Source organism: Pinus tabuliformis, chromosome 9, assembly GCF_031772625.1.
Source record: "Pinus tabuliformis cultivar Carrire ecotype Pingquan chromosome 9, CPIR1, whole genome shotgun sequence".
Classification (NCBI taxonomy): Eukaryota; Viridiplantae; Streptophyta; class Pinopsida; order Pinales; family Pinaceae; genus Pinus; species Pinus tabuliformis.
In genome coordinates, this window is record NC_142307.1 from 621,646,288 (window position 1) to 621,668,280 (window position 21,993).

Below are 21,993 nucleotides of genomic sequence, written 5' to 3' on the forward strand. Positions count from 1 at the left end.
AATTGCTCCATGTAATTCATCAATGATAGGAATGGGAAATTTATCTGTAATAGTAAGCTTGTTGAGATCCCTGTAATCCAGACACATGCACCATGATCCATCCTTCTTGTGTACCAATACCACTAGAGCAGAGAAATAACTTTGATTAGGTTGAATTATATCAACCTCTAGCATTTCTGCAACCATACGTTCAATTTAACTCTTTTGGGCATATGGATATCTATAAGGCCTGATGTTTGGGGGAACACTTTCTGGAATCAAATGAATAGCATGATCATGATCACAAATAGGTGGGAGGCGTTTGGGAGTCTCAAATACTTTGGAATGATTGTCCAAAATGTTCTAGAGATCTGGAGAAATAGATGATTTTGATGTGGGAACCTCTAGTGAACATAATTGTGCAATTACGGCCCATTGTTATTTATTCAGAAACTTTGTCATGCTGTTAGAGTTTATTATCTTTCCCGGTTTTCTTGTGATACCCCTTAATTCAACTTCTTTTCCTTCTAAAAAAAATTCAAGAAAAGTTCTTTAAAATTAAAAGTTATCATACCCAAAGATTGTAGCCATTGAACTCTTAGTACAACATTTGCACCACCCATTGAAATGGAAAGCATCGGATTATTCAAGACATATTCTCCCATGGATAGCTTGATATTATGGCACTTACCAGAGCAATGTATGTTTCCTCCATTTGCAACCATTACTTGACACTCTGGTGTTGGATATAATAAGCAATTCAATTCCTTGGCTATCTTACAATGAATAAAATTATGGGTACTACCCGAATCAGTCAACACTATTACCTTTTTCTTCTTGATATGCCCTTCTATCTTGAGAGTTTGAGTGGTAATTCATGTCAATGCATTACAAGATATGGTCAGATTCATTTCTTCTTTCTCTCGGATTGGTTCCTAGTGTATATCCTCTTATTTTGATGTTTCTTGTCCATTTTCTTTCGCCTTTTCCCCATCTATGTAAATTAATTTCTTCTCAGCACATTTATGACCTTTAGTGTATTTTCTATCACAATTGTAACAAAGCCCTTTTGCTCTCTTTTCTTCCAATTGTTGTGGTGTGAACCTTGTAGGTGGTGAAAGGCTAGGAGCAACAACACTTCCATCTTTATAGTTATGAGTGGTAGGCTTCCTTGTTGCCATAATTTTTCTTTCAATTTTTTTTGTCAAACTGTATGCCTTCTCCAATGAATCAGGTTCCCAAAGACGAACCTCATGTTGGATGTTACCATTTAAAGTCCCTATGAAGACTTCAATCCTATGCTTCTCTAGAATATCATTTACCTTTATATTCAATTTTTGGAAGTCCTCAATGTGCTCTACCATTGAACCCTTTTGTTTTAGATTTATAAATTGGCTAAAGAAGGTGTTTCTCTTTGTAACCTCATAATGTTCTATCATTTCCTCCGTGAAAATTGACCAAGTGACAAGTTGTTTACGAGAACAAATCCCTCTATACCATACAAACTGATTTAGTTCTAAATATAAAGATGAAATACGTACCTTTTGTGGCGATTGCACATCATGTTGAATAGAATATTGCTCCAAGTTACTGGATCCTTGCCATCAAATTTCCTCATATCTATATTTGGAATATGGTGGGTCTTTAATCCAACTTTAAAGCCTATGAAATCATGATTAATATTTCTTTTGTTCTCATCATGAGTTTACTCTACTACCTTTTTGACATTAGGAAGCCTTTCTTGTAGTGACTTTGTCCCACTTTCCTTCAAACCTTCCATGTATTTCTTCAAATATTCCAAGTTTTCATTCAATTTTTATTTTATATCATTTATCTTATTGATCATATCTTCAATCACATTCTTCAAATCATCCCTCCAATTTTGCTTACTAGGTGTTTATATTTTCTTGATTCGAGTCATTCTTTTTCTTGCTTTTAAAAGCTCGATCTTGAATCTGTTGTATCCCTGAAATTTTGGATCTCCAAGGTCTGAAATTGCGACCTGTGGTATCTCTCTGCATCCTCTTTCTAAGGCCACCAGTCTAATCGCAATTGGATTCTCCAAGAAAGAGTTATTCCCAATCTCCCAAGATGATTTGATTATATATTTTTTCATCAAAGCTAACTTGTACGAAGTTCCACGTGTAACTGTTTTGGCCTTCGTACCTAAAAACCATACATAGAAAAGTATAGTCCGTCTTCTTTCTATAACTTCTTATGAAATTTCAATCTGATGCTCAGAGAGAAAGTTATGATGATTTTCCCAAGGTCACCTGTTTGAGATGTAATACGGGAGCCTGCAAAAACCATAAATGTCTTGGACTGTATCTACGAGAATATAACGAAACAAGATTTGAAATTCGGGCCCAAGCTTCACCAATATTTCAGCTCAAATGGGTTTTAATTTCATATCTGAACCTTCGTAGAAAAAAATTATAGCGAAAATTCCACGATAACCTGTTTGAAATGGAATTTTGAAGCTTACAAAAACCCTAACTTCCTCAGATCATATCTATGAAAATATAGTGAGACAAAATATGAAATTCAAAATCGAGGTCCAGAACAATTTCAGCTCAAATGGGTTTTTGTTTTAGCTTATGAAACTTCGTAGAGAAAAAGTTATAGTGAAAATTTCACAATGACCTGTTTGGAGCAGTGAACCCCTATAATCCAAAACTATGATACCAAATGTTATGAAACCAGGTCACAAAAAGATAGAAAATATAGATCAACACCTTCAAAATTAGTCTCTTCGAGGGGGAAACCTCTTTTACATTACATAAATGAACAATTCTTGGATGATGCAAATGACAAGACCTCCTTTCTATATATAGGAGTCTAAGGGGTCCCAGTACAATCAAAGCCTACATAACAATAATATTGTAGGGGAACAACAATAACAATAGTGGGCTTCTATGGGGCATAATAATAACAACATGGGGACTATATGCGCACAATAATACAATAAGGGGGTTGCACTAATAACAATAAGGGGTTACACTAGTAATATAGGGACCTAACACTGCCCAAGTTCACGTAAGAGGATGTCCCGCTAGCTCGTGATCTTTGTTATTTTTAACATGGAGATGTCCTCACGAACCTTCTTTATATCATCAATAATGTTATAATCCAATGCGAGAAGAATGACCGAGGTGTCCGGGGATGGAACTTGGTTTTCGGTTTTTGGAGGGATGGTTATGTCTTTACTATTGTCGGAAACACTTTTCATTGAGACTATTTTCCCGAACTTGCTTTGAGTGTTATGCGTTGAGTTAGCCAGCAGGTTGATTTTTCTTAACATATTTTCTTTGAATTTATGCTTCGGAAACTCAATTGTGGTGGTCAACCCTTGGATTCTTAGGTTGTGTCGGTTGGTCTGTTTCTAGGCCAGACTGTCACTTGGAGGTTTCTTATCGACAGTACTCTTTTGGGTTGTGAGAATACAATTAAACATGTTCACTGCATGCCCAACACTTGGAGCTTCATCAGCTGTAGTATCTTCTTCCTTCTCTTTAGCAGGCTCGGTCTTCTCTTCAGCGATGGCCAAATCAACAAGCTGCATAGCCATCATGCTCATGGCTTGATTCCATTGTAGGCACATTTTTTCTGAATGATGCTCTTGATGAAACTTGCAATATTGATTTGTTCCCATCTTATTAATATTTAGGATAACATTGGAACTCTGCGTAGAATTCGTCAGTTGGTTACTGCCACTGCTGGAAGCTGCAGTCCTTCCAAACTAGTTAAACCTTGGAGGCTCACCACTCACAATGGTCTCGTTTGTCCTATGTTTGAGTTCTGTCATTTCAGTGGATAGAGACTTGACGAGACAAGTCAGGCTTTCAAGATCAGTTGGTTCTTTCTCTTTAGCCCTGCTCACAGAGGCCTGAGACCTCTTACCCGTGTCCTTGGAGTCTTTTGTTAGTTCATCATATGAGATGACTCCAATAGCGCACAATTCCTTCTCGACAGTGATAGCCTCTTCATAATTTTTTGTCAATGTTTGTTTCACAGTTCACTTCACAAACTGCGCAATACTTGTTGGCAAGGCAGAAGTGTAGTAATCTATGGTGATGGAGTCATGAGGTTTTGTGTTTTCCAAAAATTTGTTCAAGATGTGATTGAACCTCTGGTTGAAATATTTCACTTTTTCCTTTTGCTCCATCTTAAGATTACCGAGCTCTTTCAATAACATGGTGAGGGGTCTTATCATCAACAAATTTTTCAAGGAAGATCTTCTTGAACCCCCTCCAATTCTAGATGGAGTTTGGAGGAAGGTTATGATACCATACAACTGCTCTACCATCCAAGGTACATGGGAAAAGTCTACATGCAACATCATCATAACGTACCTCAAGTGTTTGCATAAGTAGGTAGAAGTTGTTCAAATGGTCTTTAGCCTTTACTGTCTTATCAGGGTCATACTTCATTAAAAGCTTCTCTGAATGCTTCGACATCTTGTGCAGGACAGCCAGAAGTGCGAGTGGGCCCTGAGTCATCAAATGCATATTTTGGCTTGTCATGTCTTCTTCTTCACTATCCTTCTCCTTGTGATCAGATTCTGATGGCTCTTCTTCTTGTTATTCTTCTTCTCCGTCTATCCCATTGAAATTTGCATACGAGAGTAGAATGTCGCCTTTGTTACTATCATGAAAGAGTAGAGGCTCTTCTTCCTTTTCCACAAAGTCTGCTAATTCTTCAAGTGTGGAAAGAACCACTTCTTTAATAGGCAAGACTACTATCCCTGTGGAGGTGGTCTTGTTATTCTTTGAAGAATATGGAAGACTGAATACTCCCGTAATCAATCCAACAACTTTTGCAAATTGATGGGTGATGGGGCGAATGGCCTGAATCTGAGTGTATGGAATTTCATGTTCAGGCTTGGGCTAAGAAGAGTCACCAACTTCAGAAGCATGAGTAGGGGAGGTGGAATGAATGTTGTTTCCTTGACCAGAAGATGAAATGATAGGGTCGGTGGGTCTATCAACCATAAAATACTTACTACCCTCCTTCTGGCACCAAAAATGTTGATGGTGCTGGACTCGCCAACATTCAGAGAATCTCCCCGATATGAAGTCCCAATCAGACCTCACACCGTTTGGTGTAGGATTCCCATCCAGTATAAAGGCTCGGTTGCCAAATGTTTAAAGATTTTCTTCGGCTCTAGTTGTCAGCACAAGGGAGTGATGCAATGGTGTCTTTGAAAAGCAAGGGAGGTGTGCTTGGTGAGTGTGAAGTTGCAACTGTGTCAAGGTTCTACTACAAAGGGGGAAGAAAAGTAAGCCTCTAAGTGAGAGGTAGTAGTACCACCGAGGAAGAGACACACATGAACCATAAAAGCTCTGTCTAACATCTAGCGGAATAGTCCACAGCAGATGCGACAGTCGTTATAACCAACAAACAAGGAAATATTTGTCTAGTATCCCATGGAATAGTCCACAAGGATGGGACAACGATAACAACCATTACAACACATTCTCAATAATATAAGCACTAAAATAACCGAAATAGTTCAACTATCTTAGTACATGTGAAAACAAACATGAAATAAAAACGTCCACAAAATAGTCTTACAAACATTCATAGTCCATGCATGAAGAATGTGTTGGCCTGAAAAGGCTTTTATTATTAAGAAAAAGTTCCAAGACACATATTTACAATGTACATCACTATCCTCAATAGTGGGACATTGGAGCCACTCCTTGCTCTTCAAAGAACTATCTGATATATCTAATGCTTTGCGGGAGGAGCCAAGGTGAAAATTCATTTTCTCATACAATGAGGGGGTATATATAACCAAGGGGTGATGCTTCCCCTTTGTGAGTCTTTTAATGCCATCATGATTGTTCAAATTCCTATGACTTTTCAACTTACATGACTCTTCATATTCATGTGTCATTTAGATTTCCACTTTACAATACATTTGAATATAATATACATGGTCCATAATAGTGATGTGGCATATGACCACTCATGACATGACATGACATGACACTGCTGATATGGACTGCTTAGTGATGTGGCAATGTCAAGTCACTATTGTTGATGAGTGTTATATGTCTTCTTGGATATGTTTTCTCTTCACCTCTGCATGGCTTGATGATGTAGAGGCTTCGATGATCTTTAGTCTTGGATGGTAGTTGCAAATGTGTGTCCCTTTGCTTCCTCTTGATTGATCCACTTGTGAATTCAACTGCAAGAGTGTCTCTAAGCATGATTCCCTCCTTCTTCTCCTTCTTCATCATCTCACCATGACTTGATAATGTACATGTTCCTGCAAATTATTCACTCATGATAGGACGACATCAATCTAAAAACCCCCTAGTCTAAGATGATGCGTTGTTATGCATGAACTGAGCCCGAAACAAGTCATACACTGGGGAGAGGGGCCCAGTTACTATGCATTGCGCAGTTCCACCAGATAGGGCGAGAGCTTGGGCTATGAGACTGCACAATGCACAACTCAGGGAGGATTGAGAGACAGAACTGTGCGGTTTCTGGAGGCAGTGGGGTCCGACTGAGGGGAATGACACTGGAGGAATCATTTGCACATTTTTGGATGCCAAGGGAGGTTGGGATTCTGTGCATTTGCAGTTCCAATGGGAAAGGAAAAGGCTTGATAGTTGAGGATGTGAAATGCATAGTTCAAGGCTGACTGGGAGACCCAACCGCACAATTCTGGAGGTCAAGATCAGGACCTGGACTCAAGAATTGCATAGAGCAATAGCCCTGGAGGATAGGCACAACACAACGCGCAGTTCCAAGTAGCAGGGTCACAACCTAGAGGGCTAAGACTGTGCAGTGCGCAGTTCAGTCGGGGCCCAATGAAGCTAATTTGTCCGGTCGGGAAATTTTTTCCGAAAATGGCTAAGTGCGGGATGGTTGATGGACTTGTGATGGAACTTGACTTTGATCATACACTTATCATATTTTGATGACAAGACAACATAGATCATTAGAACACACAAACAAAAAATTTCCCTCTGTTTAACTTCCTCATGACAAGATATGACAAATGTGACACTCAAAATAGGCTTTGGGATGACCATGACGACACTTGTGCGACATACTCAAGAATTTGTGTATGGATGTGAAAAATGTTTACATTTTTGGGACAACTCAAATACACAAAAACCGACTTTAGAAACCATCAAAAAAGGCTTACAAACATTGTATGACAATCAAACATATCAAAAGCCGACAGTTAACCCAACATGCAAAAGGGACCAAAGAACTTTGAGAAAGCTCATGAAATGAGCTCTAGTGTTTGCAACAACAATGAAAATACCAAGGAAGGCTCTAAAATTTGAGTGTAAGCCAAAATTTTGAAGGGTGTTACAGCAACTACAACACTACTGTTACAATTAGTCTCTACATCTAATGAATGGCACTTTTATTTCTGCAACTAGGATAATGTTCATTTCCTTGCAATTAGGGTTTTTTTTTAATCTTTTCACATAAATTTTATTTGTAGTTAGCTGAAGGAGTGGTATTTGCAAGCCTTGATCTGATTTAATGATTGAGGGTGGCATGAGTATAACTTGACCTACTGTGCACATAGGATTATCACCTCTAAGTTTGTATGAAACCCAAGTTGCAATTCAATTTGAGGGTGTTGGGAGTTGCAACATCCTTGATGCAAAACCAGGGCTCATCACCATCCTAAGATCTAATAGTAAACTTAGTAATGAAAGATGAAGTGCTTATCAATGTCAACCTCTTAGAGATGATATAGTTATTAGATCATGTCTAATCGGTCAATCTAATGGTTAGAATCAATTCACAATATATGAGAGCCAACTTTGAAATGGCATATGGGGATCCAAGGAGCATGCATCCAATGGTGAAGTGTGTAATGGGGTCAAATAATGATTCCATCTCTCATAACCATGAAGTGCTTAAAATAGAAGTTCATGTTCAAAGATAACCCACCTTGAAGTTTTATGCAAGTGACCCATATAAACTACCTGTAAATATATTTTCTAATGATTGTGCCCATATCATGTTTAATAGGTAAGAGGTGGTTGAGTGCATTAAGGGAATATCTAAATGGATGGATTTATTCAATTTTAATACCAACATATTTTAATATATCCAAGATCTTGACATACCAACATTAACAATGCATTGAAGAACTAGCTAATACACTAGAATCTAATGAGAAATAGTCCAAGTATGGATATCAGTCATATCCCTTCATTGTATGAAAAATTCAAATGAGGTGTAGGATTGATATGAGATCAAACACTATCTCAAGCCAAAAGGGACGAGCACCAAAGATTAAGGATGATAGGCTAGGGGATAGACTACTTGCATATGAAGTTGTAGTAAAGGAGGATGATATATACTTTCTTTGCCAAAGACCATTATAATTTAGTAAACTAGGTTCCTAAACCTGAAAACCATATAAAAATGTGGGTTCGACAAGAGTTTCCATGAGAGACATCTTGGATGATATGTATTGAAAATTGTTTTGAAAACACTACCTCTTAAGAAGTGATAAGGGTTTATAGCCCTTGTTGACTCAGGACTGAAGTGCATGTTGTAGACTAAAGCAAGGTATTATGAATAATGCCTCGAAATAAGCATACATGCTAGTGATATCAATCTCCTCTCCTACGAAAAATAAATGGTGAGATAAAGGGATATTATTTGACCCATTAAATATCATGACCTTGGATTTACATATGTTGACCATCAACTGACGAAGGTCACCAAAGAGGGACAAGGAATCTAGCTATTTGTACAACCATTTAAATGATAAGGCTAAAAGGATCACATCATTTACAAAAATCAAGCTAGAAATGAGGACTTGGTGGAGAAGACACCCATATCTGACCTAGATGTACTCATACAAGGACTTTGAATTATCAATGCACATCCCAAACAATGTGGGTTACAATGGGAAACCTTTTCTAACCCAAATGTTACTCCTTATAAAATATGATATCCCTTTTGTTGTGCATAGAAAACCAAGGGCCAACTCATATAGGAACATGATGGTGGTCAATAAGGTCTTTGTGATACCAATGTCTCTGAAAATTTAGAACAAAGTCTCTCTAAGGACAAAATCAAAATATTTTTGAAAGTATACAAAGCAACAATAAAATTATGAAGAGAAATGTCGCACCTCCTTAATAATGGCCCAGAGTCTAAGGATGTGATAAATGGTCAGGTGTTTAGGCTAGAATCTAGCATGTCCACTAGCTCTAAGTTTCCTCCTCTCAAGCTCCTTAGAAATATTCAAATGGAGGACCATGGCACGAGCATTTAGAAATTGGCCTACCATGATCATCATATAATTGTTGGGATCCAGACTAGAGCTTTATTTGTCGAGCAAGTGAATGATGTGATGTGACCAAGACTATGGAAAACCTATGCAGACCACATGATTGAACAAGTTAGTCAAATGCTTAATAGTGTTGATATCCTACTTGAATATTTTTACCTAGAACCTTTCCTCATCCATTACTTTGTTAGTGTTCATCATCCAAACAACCTCCTCGATATCTTAGTGTGAAAATAGATGGCAAGAAGTGGGGATGGGAGGGCGGTGTGGGAGATAACTTGGATTAAGGGCTACCTAGGGACATCATAAAGGGAAGATGTATGGGTAAACAAGGATTTTGTATCAGGAGTAAGAGGAGAGTGGGGAGAGAAAATGGTGTGCCATAATTTTTTATGGGAATGGATAAGGGAAGAAGCACTCAACTCACGTCTCTTTTGGAAAATGAAGATATGTTTATTATGGTAGAGAAAGCAGTGGTAGGAAGCCTTCATATGGGGGTACCGAAGGCTGTGTGTGCCTAATGGCATGCCAAAGTTGATTGTGAAGAAGTTTATACCACTCATTCATGGGACATGATCTAGTTTTTAGGGAAGTTGATTTGGGTCTAATGTGATGGAGGTGGGACTAAAGAGAAGCTTCCAAATGGTGGATGAAAGATAGATGTCTTTGGCATTGACAAAATTGAGGCAATGGAACTAGTACCCAGATGGGAGCATCTATAAGAGATGGAAAGTAAAGATGTCAAGATCACCCCCCTTAAAGAAAATGGTGGTCTAAGGTGGGCCAGAAGCAGGGGTGTGAGGATGTGTTAAGAAAGGGGTTAGATTCGCTTGAATGAAAAAATATAGAAGAGTATGCCAGCTAAGGTGATGGGTGTAACACAACCCCTACTATCCCTAGCCCCAAACTAAGGGTAGAAGGAGGTTGTTACTAAGTTGACCCAACCTCCAAAATCCAGTAATTGAAATGGGGTCTAAATTTTTTTACTTTCTCAAAACTTAAAACAGATGACATTGTTGCATTCATCTCGTCGAGACCTTTCCAATGATATAAAGTTTGTCTCAATATGACTCACATATCAAAATATATTGTCAATCAAAGTTTAGTTAATCTGATCATGACACATCACCCAACCTGCCACGTGATGCCCATGTGGCTACCCTAGTTGTGCACCATGTCACCTCCCATGTGGTAGTCCTGCACAATTGTTGAGTTGTTCATGTCATTCCATGCATTAATCCATGTCTACGGCTCGCAAGGCCCAAACCCATAACTTATATGCCATATATACATTGTATGTTGGCGCGGGCACCTCTAAGGCCATGTCACCCTGGGAACAAAATCATGGGAGAAAACTATGCAATACCCCACTACCATCTACTACATCTAATCGTGTGGGCTCTACCATGTCACATCATCTCAATCTGTATCCATTTTCAAGGCTTTCAAACTACCTTCGTTGGAAATTGCCAGGGTTACATAGTAGCTCCACATGGAATTATACCACATCAATCTCGTTGCATGAGTTCTAGCCTATCATGTTCCCTTGCATCTATGTTAGTGGGCTCCACTTATCCACATCACCTTGGGAATTAATTATTGATCGGGTTGCACCCATCTCCATTGGAAATCAACAGGGACAAGGCATCAACGTGACATCACCTCCACACAACTCCACTCTAGGGGTGCCCCCTGTCACTTGAATCTGGGCCACATGAGCCTCTCAAACCATCAAGATTGGATGAAAAATGTCATTCTCTCTAGGCTCCATGTGGCTCTAGGACCACGTCATTTGTTGCATGGAAATTTGAATTTTCATCTTATAAGAATTTTTGTGTTTCCTCCACCTTGATACATCAACCACTTACCCATTGACCCCACCTTTCAAGCCACCCCGGGAATAAAAACCCAGGAGTTTCCCTTGGGGCTTCCCTCAATACCTTCGAGGACAAAGTTCTGGGACAAGTGGACGACATATGTACTTTATCGCACTTGTAACTTGGATATCTCCTACCTTCGCACTCAAGCATAGCTCCTAACCATATAACGCTTAAGCCTAGGTCCCCATTTTACTCCTCCGAGCCCCAAATTCCAGTCATGCAACACTTGTTCATGTATCTATTTGAGGCTTCTTTCGCCCTTAGGACTTGGATTTACAGTTAATGCATATAATAAGGGGACCTTGCCCAGAGCTCCTTGGTTAGTATATAGTTGTATGAGGATATATGCAAGCCCTTTGGGGTTATCCCTTCTGAGATTTTTAATATACTCAAATATATGATTTAAACACCATCTCTCCTGATATTTATTGTTTTATATATCGTGTGCGTATCTCTCTTGATCCTTCAACAAGGATCAATCTAGATCATTTGACATGTGTGTGTGTGTGTGTACCTCACGCTATCTCTCATATGATTAGTAATATTTAAACATGACTTAATAACCAATTCTATTAAATTTCACAACTCATGAAAATATTTACCATTCATTTTCATTGTTTTCCATTATACAAATTTCAAGCTCATAATAATCCAGAAAGCTATAGGCCTCTTAGGCCAATGATAAGCAAAAAACCATCCCATGGATACATGCAGTAATTCTTTCCATTTACTCAGGAGATACACAGGAAACCAATATTCCTCCAACAGGAAGACAAACACATTTCACAATGTATCACATGTATTGATCCAACACATCAAATCCTTATCAATATATGCCTAGGCCAACATAGAGCTTAAACCATTCCATATCCATGCCTTTAAACAACAATTTCCATTCATACAAGAGTGCATCATTCCTTGGCATTACAAGCCACAATAAAGAAATGCATTAAACAAAAATAGAGAATTCAGAAAATGAGATTCATAAGAAAACACTTATATTTAATAAATTGAGCCAGACGACTAAGATTGGGACTTCAACTCTCCACCCAAACTTAGACACACTACAGTCAAGTCTTTCCTGCAATAACGACCCCTGAGTCAAATTCCAGAGCTTGAGGATGAGTGCTTAAGGGATCAAACCAAATCTGTCAGATGAACAGGGACTCTAGAGGACCATCCAACTCCACCCACCAGCGACTTCATGCAGTCAATATCTCACATGGAATCTAGAGGCCCACCACCTCCACCCTTCAATTCACCAAGGAAATCCAGAGGTTATTTCTCCACCCTCAAGATAGTGAGGGAATCTAGAGATAACACCTCCACCCTCAAATCTACAATAGAATCCAGAGGTTATGCCTCCACCCTCCAATCAGTAAGTGAATCCAAAGGCTACATCTCCACTCTCAAATCAACAAGGGAATCCAAAGGTTGTGCCTCAACCCTTAAAACAACAAGGGAATCTAGAGAACCTTTTAAAACCAATAAAATGAGGAGAGGGAACCTAAAGAACTCTCCTACCATGAGTCCAAGGAATAGGCCTCCACCCAGTTTGTCAAGGGAATCCAGAATAAACCATATCCATCCTCTAGTCTTACATGGGATCCAGAGACTATTGTCCTCACCTAAGAGTTATTCTTCCACCTCCCAATTCTCAACCAAATAATGGATTTATTCCTCTATGTACTTATAGCAACATAGTGTTTTCCTTGTCTCATTCTTACTTAGTGGTGTTCTCTCTCTCTCTCTCTCTCTCTCTCTCTCTCTCTCTCTATGTTCTCTACGTCTTCTCCAATATCGGTCTTCGATCCTTCTCAATGTGTGAGAGTGCTCTCTGCACATATGCTCCCTTGTAGTGTGTACAATGTCCTCCCCTCTAAGAGCACTTGTCCTTTTTATCCCTCTTCATGGAGTGTGATCACATTAGGTGAATTTTGAGGTCTAAAATGGGCCTCCTAAGGAAATTATAAAATAATAAAATAAGATTAGATTACATCATCAAATTTTAGAGGGAAAAAAGAAAACTATTTTTTCAACTCATATTTTCAACTTATCTTCCTATGAGTTTACTCAAATTTCGAGTGGAAACACTTGTTGGATGAAAATTTTGATTCCTCATCCAAAAAGTACCCATTTTGCGTACTTTCTATGGACCCCACTACACGAAAAATGAGAAATAAATGAAAAGTGTGATTGCAATCACATTTTTCATGTATTTCTCTTTTTTCGTGTAACAAGGTCCATAGAAAGTATGAAACATGGGTACTCCTGTTTGGTCAATTTAGTGTGTTCTAAATTGATATTTAAAATGTCAATCCGGGATTCGTAAACTGATGAAGTGAAGTGTACTATATGTACTAGATAACCATTTCCTTAGTCTTTTGTCGTTTTTGAGTTTTTTTTAATTTGTTTTTGGACTTATCTTTCCCTAATGTGTGATGACGGAAATGAAAGTTAAGTATGGAATATGGATGGATGATGATGATGATTTCTACAGTGATTTTTCAAAACTTAGAAAGTGCTCAAAAAGAAAGCTTTAAAACAACTGTAATGGAATCAATTCTTAAGAAAAACAGTGAACTAATGACAATGGCCCAGTATCCTTGCTGCTGAATGAAAAGAAAGTAAAAATTGAACTTAAAGCAACTCAAAGCAAAGCAACTAATTCACACTACTTTAACTCTTCTGATCCGTTACCCTTCAGCTCAATCTACCTTGTGGGAAGCAATCATGAACAAGTCAAGCAATATGATATCTAAATGGCAAGAAATTAAATTGCATAAAAGAAACTAGTCACACTACTTCAACTCCAGCTCAATCTACCTTGTGGGAAGCAATCATGAATAAGTTTAAGCAATATGATAACTAAATGGCAAGAAATTAAATTGCATAAAAGAAACTAGTCACACTACTTCAACTCTTATGATCCTTTACCCTTCAGCTCAATCTATCTTGTGGGAAGCAATCATGAACAAGTTTAAGCAATATGATAACTAAATCACACTACAATAAGTAATATTTTGATTTCTATGATTTTCATCCAAATGATCAAATTTATTCATAATGAATTTGAAGAAAAATGTAGTGGGAATAAGACAAAAGTCAATCTAAGTTTTAAGAAGGAATTTTGTTACTATGGAAATAGGTTATCAAATTGAGGATAAAATCAATTCAAAAACTGACAAAGTAAATTCACATTTATTTAGAGGCATGGATAATATTTTTCCAATTGACATTTAGAACTGGGAAGATATGGGAATTGATTAATGAGATTTTCAACATGTGGGAGAATATTGCCATACAAAATCATAAGGTTAAAAATTATAAACCCAAATATGTACCAACAGTAAGATAGATCTTGAAATCAAGCAACTTCCAGATGATATGACTATCACATCTTGGAGAACAGTGCAAGGAGTGAAGGGTGAAAAATTGGTCAAATCAATACTATGTCGTGTGAAGTCAAGTTAATTATCAATGGACGAAATGCGCTCGAAATTTTAGAAGTTTGTTGAATTATTTTTACTTTTTTTTGAATTATAATTTTATTTTAAATATAACATATTGTTGTTGGTAGTATTTGTTATACATATCACTGTATTAACATTTTTTACTTTATTTAATCAATCATAAGATTTATATGAAAATGCTAGAACATATGGCTAAAATTTTGAATGAAAAGAGTTGGATGATGTTGTACGCAACTACCCAGAATCAAGTTCTACATCAATACTTAAGGATTTTTATCTTGAATTCAAAAGGGTATGTTAGGCCCCTATACTACTAGTGTAACCCCTTATTGTTATTAGTATAACCCGCTTATTATATTGATGTACCCATGTAGTACCCATATTGTTACTATTGTGCCCCATAGAAGCCCACTATTGTTATTATTGTGCCCTTACATTATTGTTGTTATGTCGGCTCTGATTATGTTATGACCCCTTAGACTCCTATATATAAAAAGGAGGTCTTTTCATTTGTATCATCCAAGAATCGTTCATTTATGTAATGTAAAGGAGGTTGCCCCCTCGAAGAGGCTGAATTCTAAGGCGTTGATCTATCTTTTCTATCTTTTCTTGAGCTGGTTTCATAACATTTGGTATTAGAGCTTTGGATTCTAGGGTTTCGCTGCTCCAAACAGGTCATCGTGGCATTTTCGCTATAAATTTTGTTATGCGACGTTTCAGAAGTTGCAAAAAAACCCATTTGAGAAGAAATTGCGTTGAACCTCGAGTCCGAATTTCAGAGCTTTTCGCGCTATATTTGTTGAGATATGATCTGAGGAAGTTGGTCTTTTTGCAGACTCCTGAATTACATTCCAAACAGGTGACCTGGGGAAAATTGTCATAAATTTCTCTCTGGGGATCAAATTGAAATTTCGTAAGAAGGTACAGAAAGAGGACGGACTGTAGTTTCTTGTATGCATTTTTCAGATCCAAAGGTCGAAACAGTGACACGTGGAACTTCATACAATTTCGCTCTTCTGGAAAGGTCTATAATCAGGTCATCTTGGGAGATTGTGCATAACTCTTTCTTAGAGAATCCAATTTGGATCAGACTGGTGGCATTGGAAATAGGACATAGAGCGCTACTATAGGTCACAATTTCAGAACTTAAAGATCCGAAAGTACAAAGTTATAGTCGTTTCAAGGTCGAGCTCCTAAAATCAAGAAAAAGCAAGATGAGGAAGTTTGATGGCAAGGATCCGGTAAATTGGATACTTCAGATGGAGCAATATTTTTATCTACATGGTGTACAACTGTTACAAAAGGTATGTATTGCATCTTCATATTTAGAACCAGATCAATTTTTATGGTACGAAAGGCTTTGTCCTCGTAAACAACTTGTTACGTGGTCAATTTTCACGGAAGAAATGATAGCACATTATGAGGATACAAAGAGAACCACCTTCTTTAGAGCAACACCACAACAATTGGAAAGAGTAAAAGGGCTTTGTGACATAGTGGAAAGCAAAATTATGGAAACCAGGAAGCATACCCCTCACAACCATAAAGATGGAAGTGTTGTTTCTCCTAACCTTCCACGACCCACAAGGGTTACACCACAACAATTGGAAGAAAAAAGAGAAAAAGGGCTTTGTTACAATTGTGATAGCAAATGCACTAAAGGTCATAAGTGTGCTGAGAAGAAATTATTTTACATAGAATATGAAGAAGAGGAAGAAAATGATCAAGAAACATCAAAAGAAGAAGATATACGCCAGGACCCCACCCTAGAGAAAGAAGAAATGAATCAGACCATATCTTGTAAAGCATTGGCAAGAATTACCACTCCTCAAACTCTCAAGATAGAAGGACATGTCAAGAAGAAAAAGGTGCAAGAAGTGAAACATCACATCGAGAAAGAAGAAATGAATCCAACCATATCTTGTAATTCATTGTTCGAAATTACCACTCCTCAAACTATCAAGATAGAAGGACATATAAAGAAGAAAAATGTTCAAGAAGTGAAAGATCACATTGAGCATCAAGAAATGAATCCGACCATATCTTGTAAAGGATTGGAAGAAATTACCACTCCTCAAACTCTAGAGATAGAAGGACATATCAAGAAGAAAAAGGTTCAAGCAGTGAAAGATCACATCGAGCATCAACAACAAGTTCTCCAACTTTTAAAGGATAACGCCACTTCAGTGCAAAATCAAACAAAACAACAGGTAGATCAACATCGCAGTGAAAAATGTTTTGATGTAGGTGATTGGATATTTTTACTGCTACATATCAAGCAAGCTATTTATGAGAAGGAAATGTTGGCAATACTACATGCACTTAAAAAATGGCGACCTTACCGAATGGGAAGACTCTTCAAGGATGAGGATGTGGAAGCATTGTTTTGTGCTATTTATATTATCCAACCAGATTGGATAAACGAAGCAAGGGATGAATGGAAGAAGGACAAAGAAGTACAACCACTTATTCAAAAGTTGAAAAAGATCCAAATTCAAACAATATTGCCAGAAATTGAAGAGGAAGGAAAAATCATATTGGAACCTGGAGCAGTCACAGAAAGAAGAACCTGACAACTACGAAATCGATCAATTTCAGAGTATCTCATCAAGTGGAAGAACTTACCCGCTGAATATTCCACATGGGAGGACAAGAATTTTATATAGAAGCATCAAGAACTACTCAAGCGTTGAGGACAACGCTTTTTGAAGGAGAGGGACATGTTAGGCCCCTATACTACTAGTGTAACCCCTTATTGTTATTAGTATAACCCACTTATTTTATTGATGTACCCATTTAGTGCCCATATTGTTACTATTGTGCCCCATAGAAGCCCACTATTGTTTTTATTATGCCCTTACATTATTATTGTTATGTCGGCTCTGATTATGTTATGACCCCTTAGACTCCTATATATAGAAAGGAGGTCTCTTCATTTGTATCATCCAAGAATTGTTCGTTTATGTAATGTAAAGGAGGTTGCCCCCTCGAAGAGGCTGAATTCTAAGGCGTTGATTTATCTTTTCTATCTTTTCTTGAGCTGGTTTCATAATAGGGTATGTTGATTTATACATTCATTTTATTCATATGTAAACTATTTTTATTTTATTAGCTATGCATATACTTGTTTATTTCATTAAATATGTCGAAGAATGATGCAGATGATGTACCAAATACTTTCAAAAGATTTATTGAAAAAATTAAGTTGGAAAGGATGAGAAAACAATGTCTTAAGAATTTTGAATTTGATCCTACTCTTACTCATTTTATTTTGAATGAGCTCGACACTATCCAATATAAAATAATAGAAAGTGATTGTGAAGACATTGCAAAAGTCATACCTAAAAGGGAATATGCCCTAATTATTGCACATATTCCTCATGGTTTCAATTTTTCAGACATTGTATATGATAGTGAGTCTTATACTTATCAAAATTTAATAAATTAGTTATGGGGTTTCAAGAAGTCACAACATCACCACTTTGAAGATTTGTGACATTTCATTTAGACACACAATTTGCAATGTTACTAACAAGCTTCAAGGGAAAAGAAAACTCAAAGATGCAACTTACATGGTAAGACATTGAAATTGTATGTTTGATTAATGTCAACAAACATTATTTATGTACAAGTTAATTGAACTTTTACTATGTCATGTTATAGGCAAAAGTCAAATCTTATTTCTTCCAGAGATTAGCCAATTATAAGTGATTGTGAGTTCATCCATATTGAATGTTGGACAAAATATGATAACTATAAGCTTATTCTTTTGAATCGAGTAGATGGAAAGATTCATAGCCAAATACTGGTTCATGATGTTGTCATAAGAAAACTAACATATGAGGATAAAGATGCAAAAGGAGAGTTAGTTAACATTTATCAAAAACTACAAGCATTGATTAACTATCTTATATATTTATGTTCAAATAAAGGAGATTGGGTTTTGGATTTATTCTCAGGTTCATGTAAGTTTTATAATATAAAATTGAATTTTGATATTTATTTTTTTATTTTTTATGTGTTTATACTAATTTAATTAATTATTTCTTTTCTTCTTGATGATTAGGTGCAACACTAACATGTTTCCTACAAAAAGGAAGAAATTGCATTGTCATTGAAAAAGACTCACTACAATGCAGTTTTATTCAATAAAGAATTAATGCTCTTCAATTTCTTCCATATGCAATGCAAGAAGTTGGTTTCAGGAAAGAGGATTTTAATTAATCATGTGTGGCAAAAAAGGCAAAGGAACCTCAATCACCGTTAGATGGAATGATTGGAAATGGATACTTTGGGAGATTTTCAGACATCAAAGATCCATTAGAAGAGAAAAATGACCAAATTGAAGCAAAAGGTATTGTGGAAGAAGACAATAATGAAGCTTTAGAAGATGATAAACATGTATTATATGATAGTATTGATTAACTTTAAGTTATGCTTTCAAATCAAACTCAATTTTGAGAGTTATTCAATAGTTTTATTTGTAATGTTTTGAATTTGAAATTTTATGAGAAGAATGAGTATTTGATTATTGTTGTTATATGTTTAATATTTGTATTATTTTATTTTCACTTAAATTGCTAGGTGAATCATTATTTTTTGTAAAAAAATTGTGATTACTATTAATTTTGACATAAAATTCATAAAAAAATGTTATTTTTTAAAAGTTTTTTTTGGTTAAAATTTTCCCATAAAAAATCGTTTATTTGACATGTCATTTTTAACAAAAGGTCTCAAAATGTGTATTTTTTTCATTATATCTATATTGAAAATGTGTATTTTTTTCTCAAATGTTTAAAATTATTGTTTTTTAGTGAAAATTATTTGATGTGCATTGAAATATTAATTAACGATACATAAACACAGAAAATCTTAAATTTAAAATATTGACTCTTTTTTTATTTTTTTAACTATGCAAAAAAATGAAGATTTCATTACAAAAAAATTGAAAAGAAAAATAAAAAAACATAAAATCATAAATACACTTAAAAATAGATACCTCAAGGAAGAACAAGAAGACATTAGAAAAATTAAAATGTCAAAAATAAGCCCTCTAAAAAAAAGGGGTTGTTGCTGCATTTGCAATTTTCAAAATCAGCATGAAAATCACTAACATTCAAAAAAAATGTTCATACTTGATACATAAGAAAATTTAAAATGTCAAAAATATGCTCCAAAAAAAAAGGTGTATTCTGAATAACCACTTTTCAAAATCGAGTGATTTTTTTGTTACCTCAAAAAAATAAATAATTGGTAAAGTTCTTGTTTGATCGGTAACTATGTTCCACTACCATGATTACATCATGTTGCTTACGAGTCTTTGGCAACCTTGTAACGAAATCCATAGAAATAACCTCCCACTTCCATTATGGAATGGGAATAGGTTGCAATAAACCAACTGGGTGTTTGCGTTCAGTCTTTTACTTGTGGCACTCTATGCACTTGAAAATGAAATCAACCACTTACATTTTTAAGTCAGGCCAATAATAGAATTTCTTGATGGTTATTAGAGTCTTTTAGTAACCTAGATGATCGAAGTATGGTTTAGCATGAAACCCTTTTAATATCAACTTCTTTAGATTTCCCTCATTTGGCACATAGATTTTATTCTTGAATCTAATCATCATGTTTCTTGAGAGGCAATATTCTTTGTCATTTTCACCCTTTGATTCTTGTTGCAAGTTCTCCTTTAATTGTTGATATTTTTCATCTTGTTGCCTAACATCTCTGATCTTTTCTTCAAGACTCGTTTCATAGGAACTTATGGCTACTGTATGGTTTATTTTCATTCTCCTATTGAGTTCATCAGCCACTCTTTTCTCCTTGCCTTTAATGTATCTGATCTTGAACTCAAATTCATTATGTGTTGCTAGCCATAACTTTCCTTGAATTTAATTTAGGTTGATCGGACAAATATTTCAGCCCTTCATGATCAATCATTAAAGTAAATTTTCTACGGAGGAGGTAATGCCTCCACATCTTCAATGCATGGATAATGGTGTTCAATTCCAAGTCATGGGTCACATAGTTTTTCTCATGCTAGTTTAAATTTTGTGATTCATAACAAACCACTTGGCCTTCCTACATTAAGTCCCTCCTTACATGAATTTCTACTTACAACAAAGTTCTTCTTAGGATTTTTTATTCTTAGCATTGGTGCATTAGTTAACAATCATTTTAGTTTATTGAAGCTTGTTGCACAATCAACTACAAATTCAAACTTCTTTCCATTCTTTTGTAATGTAGTGATGGATGGCCAATCTTGGAGATTTTTTTTTATTAATCTCTTGTAATAGCCTGTCAATCCCATAAAGGTCCTAACTTCAGCCACATTCTTAGGTGTTGGCCATTCCATGATGGCCTTAATGTTTTTTGGATGAATTGCTACTCCCTCTTTTGAGACAATGTACCCCAAATAATGAATTTGTGTTGAAATAAATCACATTTATTATTGCATAAATCTTATGTTCTCTTAGAAACTGTAGTATTGTGGCCAGATGCTCTTCATGTTCCTCCTTTGTCTTTGAATAGACCAAAATTTCATCAACAAAACTACCACAAAGTTATCCAAGGGTGCAACATGTTGTTCATAAGGAACATAAAAGTTGCAGGAGCATTAGTAAGCCCAAAGGGAACTACCATGAACTCATAATTCCCATACCTCATTCAGAAGGTTTTTTTATGGATATACTCTTCCTGTATGTGCACTTGATGATAACATGACCTCAGGTCAATCCTATAGAAGACTATTTCTCCCCTTAATAGATCGAATATATCATCAATATGTGGCAAGGGATATATGTTCGTGATGGTCACCTTATTCAATGTGTCATCATTTTTCTTTATGAATAGAAATGGTTCTCCCCATGGAGACACGCTTGGCCTTATATAGCCCTTGTCCAACATCTCCTTCAGTTGTAGCTTCATCTCAACTAATTCTAGAGTGCGCATTCTATTTGAAGCCTTTTATGCTAGACTTTCTCCTATAATTAATTCAATAGATAAATCCACCTCTCTATGAGGAAGCAATCCAGGAATCTCTTTAGGACAGGCATCTTGAAATTTCTTCAAAATGGGATATTTTGACAAATATCATTGTCCCCTTCCCCAGTGTTGTTGTTAGCTTCAACATTTCTGGAAATTTACGCAGTAAATAGGGTGCATTGCTTCCTATATCTTCTCTTGGCTTTCATGGTTGTAACTAATCTTACTAGTATGGGATTCCTCTTTCCTTGCAATATCCTTATTTCTCGGCACTCATCCAAACACTCAATTTCATTTTCAAATCAATATACCTTGGTGTGATGCATGTAAAACCAATCCATACCCAACAATACATTGTACACTCCTAATGGAAACAAATTAATATTTT